Raw genomic sequence first — 6,215 nt, 5'->3', positions numbered from 1 at the left:
CGGAGGTATGCTGGAGTATCCTGTGATGTAGAGCACGAGAGAGAGAGAGAGAATGAAAACAGAACAAAAAGAGAAAAGAAAAAGGGAAAAGGAAGAAGCTGACTCGCAGCAGCAGCAGGGATGGCAGGGATGCTGCAGCCAAGAACCGTAGGAGGAGGAAGAATCGCGCGGTAGAATAAGAAGAAGAAAGGAAGGGCAGCAGCGAGGACGAGGGAGTGATCTCCACCGCCTCTCCTCGCCGGCACCACCATGGCGCAGAGGATCCATCCTCACCCGGAGAAGGCCCTGCTGGCCCTGGAGCAGCGCCTCTCCAGGTGGACCCTGCCGGACTCCGGCCGCCCCCTCTGGCCCGACCCTGCCGAGTCCTCCGCCTTCCTCGATGCCGTCGACCTCCTCCTCCGCACCACCCGCGGCTGGGACTCCGCCCTCGCCCGCGACGGCCCCTCCCCTTCCCTCGCCTCCTGCCTCGACCGCGCCCACTCCCTCCTCCAGGCCGCTGCCTTCCGCCTCTCCGACGAATTCCTCCTCCTCGCCTCCGCCAGAGAGATGCATCCCTCCGACGACTTCGACGACGACGACGATGACGATAACGATGACGGGGAGGAGATTCCGGTTGCTGAGCCCGTTTCCGACTTCGACATCGCCATCGAGATCTTCCCGCCGGCCGTCGTCTCCGACATGCACGAGATCGCCAAGCGGATGGTGGTCGCCGGGTTCGGCGACGACATCTGCCACGTCTACAGCAGCCACCGGAGGGAGTTCCTCGACGAGAGCGCCTCCCGGATCGGATTCGGCAGCGATTGGCCGGGTTCGGCCGGAGGAGGAGGCGGACGGGGGGAAGACGGCGAGGGCGATCCGCAGAAGGGTATCGTGAGGTGGATCCAGGCGATCAAGCTCGCCGTCCGGGTCCTTTTCCCGGGCGAGCGGCGGCTCGCCGACCAGATCTTCGCCGGATTCCCGTCCGTCGCCGGGTTCTGTTTCATGGAGGTGTCGCGCGGCCTGATGAGCCGGTTCCTCCACTTCGCCGACGAGGTTTCCGTCTCCAGCAGGTCCGTCGAGTGCCTCTTCGACATACTGCAAATGTTCGAGACCCTGACGGAGCTCCTCCCGGAGCTCGACGGCCTCTTCTCCAGCAGCGCCGCGTGCGCCTTCCTCTGCACAGAGGCCGCAGATATCCGCCGCCGGATCGGCGACACCGTCCGGGCGATCTTCCGGGAGTTCGAGGGCGCAATCGAGCGGGATCCCACCAAATCGCCGGTTCCCGGCGGGGGTCTCCATCCGCTGACGCGGTACGTGATGAATTACATGAAGGTCGCCTGCGATTACCGGCAGACGCTCGACCGGATCTTCGCCGTCCCGGGCGGCGGTGGCGAGGGTTTGGATTCCGCGGGAGGGTTTGCGCACGAAACGGCGTGGACTCTGGAGCTTCTGGTAAGCAATTTGGAGAGCAAATCAAAGGCGCACAGAGACCCATCGCAGAGATACGTCTTCTTGTTGAACAACGGGAGGTACATAGTGAGCAAGGTTAGGGATTCGGAGGGGCTGGCCTCCCTTTTGGGGCCGGAGTGGATTCGGAAGCAGGGGGTGAAATTGAAGCAGAACCAGGCGTGGTATCAGAGGACCGCGTGGGGGAAGGCTGTGGCGCTCTTGGACCTCTCGGCGGTGGCGGTGGGGGAACCGTCGCTCGTGCCAAGAGGGGTGTTGAAGGAGAAGATGAGAGCCTTCAACAGCCTGTTCGACGAGAATGTGAGGGAGCAGTCCGGGTGGATGGTGCCGGACGAGCAGTTGAGGAGGGAGCTCAGGAGCTCGGTGGGGGAGATGGTCGTCCCGCAGTACCAGAGCTTCTTGGTGAAGTTCCGGCAGCAGCTGACCGCGAGGGGTGCTGACGGTGAGGTGGTGGTGAAGTATAGGCCGGAGGAGCTCCGGGACCGGCTGGATGAGCTCTTTAGAGAGCGGCCTCCTGGTTGCTGATCCTATTAGCAGCTGCGGCGGCTTCTTCGCCTAAGTTGAACTTGGTGTGATTCGAGGTATTCATTTTCCTTCTGTTTTCTTTGTTTTGTTGTATGTAAAGTAGAATTAAGATGATGGGATGTCCTAGGAAATAGGACTAACACTGATTATCACGATGATGATGATGATGATGATGATGATGATGATGATGATGATGATGATGATGATGATGATGATTGTTCATTTCCAAGCTTTTGCTCTGCAATCTGTTCTAGTCAGGGTTTGATGATATTAAAGTGATATCGAGCATATGCATCACAAAATAGGCTTGGCAAACTAATAAAAAACAGCAACTGTTCTGTTTAACTCGGCTTGCATATGCTCATTGGCTACTAATAAATATAGTTTACATATATTTTATATCATAGAAGATAGATGGTTATTTTTCATGCAGTTGGGGGAAACCAACTTTGAATCAAAAACCTAGTCACACTGGCTAAGCCTGCCATACTTGCTGTCACTGTCCTGACTGTGTAAACCTGTGGTGCACCTCTTGCCCTCTGGTAAAGCGCTCCTGAGCAAGGACTTACTAATATGTGGTCTTGCCCTCATTAATAGGAGGGGCTGATGCTTATGGGAATGGAACCCTTACCACCCGTCAAATGGCTTCTTTTACATGAAATCAATGTTTTCAAACTATGAAGCTGAAGCAAGAAACGATACAAGAAGCGAGAAGTGAAGTATCAATTTGAAAGCAAAATAGGTAACTGAATATGAATAAAATATGTAGCAAATAAAATCTAAAATAAAATTGATTATTTTTATATTTTATGATTTTACAGTAAAAGAGTTAAATTTTTGTTAAAATTTAACAATGATGGTTACCAATTTAGAGAAAGTACATGGGAAGTGAGTGGAAGCACGACAGTAAATACATGAAAAACATGAAAAGAAACATGAGAAAAACATATAGTAAGCATAAACCATATGTGTGGAAATCGAGATTATCTGAAAGTTTCGGAAGCGAGGAGTATCGCGCTTTCGATGAGAGTTTCCGAGAAGCACGCTTCCCACCTACCTAAGAAGCTTTCGGTAACTTTGCATCAAACCCCTTGGGGCTATAGAGGAGATGGTTAAAGTGTTTGGTTTGCAAGCAATAAGTTTAGAGTTTAAGGCCACATTTGGTGCCCTTTTTTAAGGTCTAGAAGGCCATTCAAGCATGGATCCCAGTATATTCCAAATGGGAAGGTGTTTGAATGGTTAACTTTAGGGCTCCTTCCCATTTGTGGACCCATAATTAAACCATTAAAATAGGAAGAAGAAAAAAGCTCCTTCTCATGGGAAGGAGTCATTCTTCACGGATGAAAAGGAGTGCGAAGGAGCGAGCAGACGTCGTTCAGGTACTCTCTCTCTCTGCCCTAGACCTGCAATCGTCTTGCCTTCTCTTCAACATCTTCCTCTAATCGTTTGAGCTCATACCAACTCTACGGTCACACCCTTGATTTTGTATTCTATAACTGAATGATTTGCAGCCAGTCTAGAGTCCAACCATCATGAGTCTCCCTTCCTCCTCAAGGTGCATGCAGATGTTCGTGCTTTCGAGAAGAGTAGGAAGATCTATGGTGGTTTCATGAATTTGGGTTTTGCTTTCGATGCATTTGTGAGCAATACTGTGATAGTGCTTGTATGAGTTGGTGTTGAGATGCCTAACCTTAGAGAGATCATATCGAGAAACTCATTTTTCAGTGGGTATTCATAGAATGTGTTTCAAAGAAGCGGGTGAGGTGCCTAATCAAATTGTAGTGGTTAGTATGTTGATGGTTTGTGCAAATGTTATTTTGAGCTCCCGTGTGATAATTTGGAATGTGACTGTTGATATTTATGCAAAATTTAGGATTTGTGTATCAAATATTTGATGAAATGCTTGTTAGAAGCAAAGTTTGTGGAATACTATTATTTCAGGCTTCTATCAAAATGGAGGCATTGTTGAGGCTCTAGAGGTGTTGCAAAGTATGTTGGATGCAAGTGTGAAGCCTAATTCAATCACCATTGCAAGTCTTATTTCATCATTTGTGCAACTGAAACTTTTTTCCTTAGGTTGTGATGCTGGTTTGGTTGAAGTTGGTGGGGTGCGATTTTGGCAGGTTGGTTGTGGAGTTTTTTTTTGAAGGAAAAGGTGGGTTGTAGAGTTGTTTGAGTTTTTGTGAAAATTGTGGATATTGGTTGTTGTTTTTTTGCAGTCTTCTTGTTTTTCATGGGTTTGCTTTTGGTTGATAATGTATTGTCTTTTTGTCTTTCTTTCATGGTTTTTTGGTGTGAGATTTTCATCTTCTGTGATGAACAGAATTGTTGTTGTGAGCGCCCAGCTGTGTCTTTTTCTTTGGGTGGTGTGTTTTTCAGAGTAGGATTTTTGTGGTGTTAAGAGTTGGCAATTGATCTATCGGATGTTTGATTGGTTTTCTCTTTTCTTCTTTGTTGTTCACAGTTATCTCTGTTGTATTTTATATAAAGTTTTGGAAACAATGTATTTATTTTGTAAATTAACCAGTTTGAGCTTGGCTTAGTAGGTTTAGAGTTTAAATTCTATTATTTTTAATTTTGAAGCATGTATTTATTTTGTAAAGAGTCAGCTTGAGCTTGGCTCTCTCCATGAGACTGAGCTTGGTTTGGCTGGCCATAAGAATGAGCTGAGCTTGAACACCTTCTATTCAGTTCATTCAGTTCATTTACCAACCCTCCTGACAGCTATGCCACTCACTATAGCAATATCTAACCAAAGAAAAGAAAAAAAACACTTTCAGATATGATTTATATTAGCATATATCCATTTTGAACCTCACAAACCTGGGATTAAAATTTTTATTTGTCCTAGAAATATAATGGCAACAAAAACTGTATGTTCATTTATTATTCAAAACAATTGTGGTAAATAGGTGGTTTTATATGTTTTGGTTGTTTCAACCATAGATGCCAGCGTAATAACTGGGTCTGATGAGCGTGCATGAAGCATGAGGTGGAAATACTTAACACATGAACTGTGAAACATTAGGAAGCCCAAGGGGAAGTTAGTAAGAAATAATAGCGGAAGCAAAGTAGAAAATGACACAAGTTTAGCATGTACTTTGCTGAAAATGAATTTTAAATGGTGACACATGGGAGCTGTCGTTGCTTTAACACTGTTGGGGCAGGTAAGGGTAGGTGGTTGTGTCCTCCACCGGAGTTTTATCTTGCAGGGAGGGCGAGCCCATTAAGTGACCTGGTTCTGGTTCCTTTGTCATAAAAAAAATTTAAATACTTTTATAAAAAAATATTGGTTATATACATGGATTTTATTATAAAATGTAAATTTAACAAATACAATTCTTTTAACACGGGATATAAATTTACAATGTCAAAGTATATCTTTTGATATAAGAGAAGCAATGGTAAAGCTAGTCTCATAAAGTTTATGAAGCTTGTAGTTTTGCCCTTCCAAAGTGAGCATCTTGCGAAGCGAGTTTCCGAGATCAGGAGAAGCTTTCGATAACTATGGTTTCAGCACAGCTTTCAAGTTTTTTTTTTTAACAAAGCAATTATCGATTTAATTCAAATACGACCAAATTCATCTTTTACAGATTTCTGTTGATTTCGGATATAAAAGCTCTCTTCAGTAATATTTGGTTGGGCTAGTATACATTCGGTTCCAAACCTATGATTAACCCATTAAGTTGGATGTGATAATTAACCGAGTCCAACCTATTTACCTTCTGAATGTGATTAAGACAATTCAGCCTTAAAATAAGAGACTGAGAAATGCATGTTTCTTGAAAAAGTAAAAATATTCTAATCAGAGCCCATTGTTTTCTCTCTGTTGTGCCATCTTTTATATTCTTTTACATGTTGAGATTTTTTTGTTTTTTATAAGCAAGCTGGGGCTAGGCAGACTCCCACCAGTTATTATTCAACGTACCACTGGGGTTTGAACCTGGAACGTCCCACCAAAAGGAGATTTTCCTTCCAAGAACAGCGTATAATCCTATAACAGTGAGAAATTGCCTCACCAAGATACTGCGGAGACCAGTAGTGGTGAACATTTGGCAGTAGGAGCTGTTAGTGCACGTCACCGTGTGTTGGGACGTTGCAAATTCAAAACCCAATGGTATGTTGTGTAACTGGTGGTGGTCTGCCTAACCCCAGCTTGCCTATAAAAAAAATGCTGATATTTGTTCACAAGGTCTCGGCCTTCCTGGCTAGGATGACGTCGCGTAATCCTAGGATGGCCGGTT

The 6,215-nt window shown here is 45.7% G+C and overlaps 1 pseudogene; it reads left to right on the top strand.

The window, feature by feature from the left end:
* The first annotated feature begins 249 nt into the window (after positions 1-249).
* On the top strand, positions 250-1,971 carry LOC149846353 (exocyst complex component EXO70B1 pseudogene; annotated as a pseudogene).
* Positions 1,972-6,215: the final 4,244 nt, after the last annotated feature.

Source organism: Nuphar pumila, chromosome 2, assembly GCF_984573655.1.
Source record: "Nuphar pumila chromosome 2, dmNupPumi1.hap1.1, whole genome shotgun sequence".
Taxonomy (NCBI): Eukaryota; Viridiplantae; Streptophyta; class Magnoliopsida; order Nymphaeales; family Nymphaeaceae; genus Nuphar; species Nuphar pumila.
The sequence above is the reverse complement of the archived record's forward strand: the minus strand, read 5'-3'. Positions and strand labels throughout refer to the sequence as shown.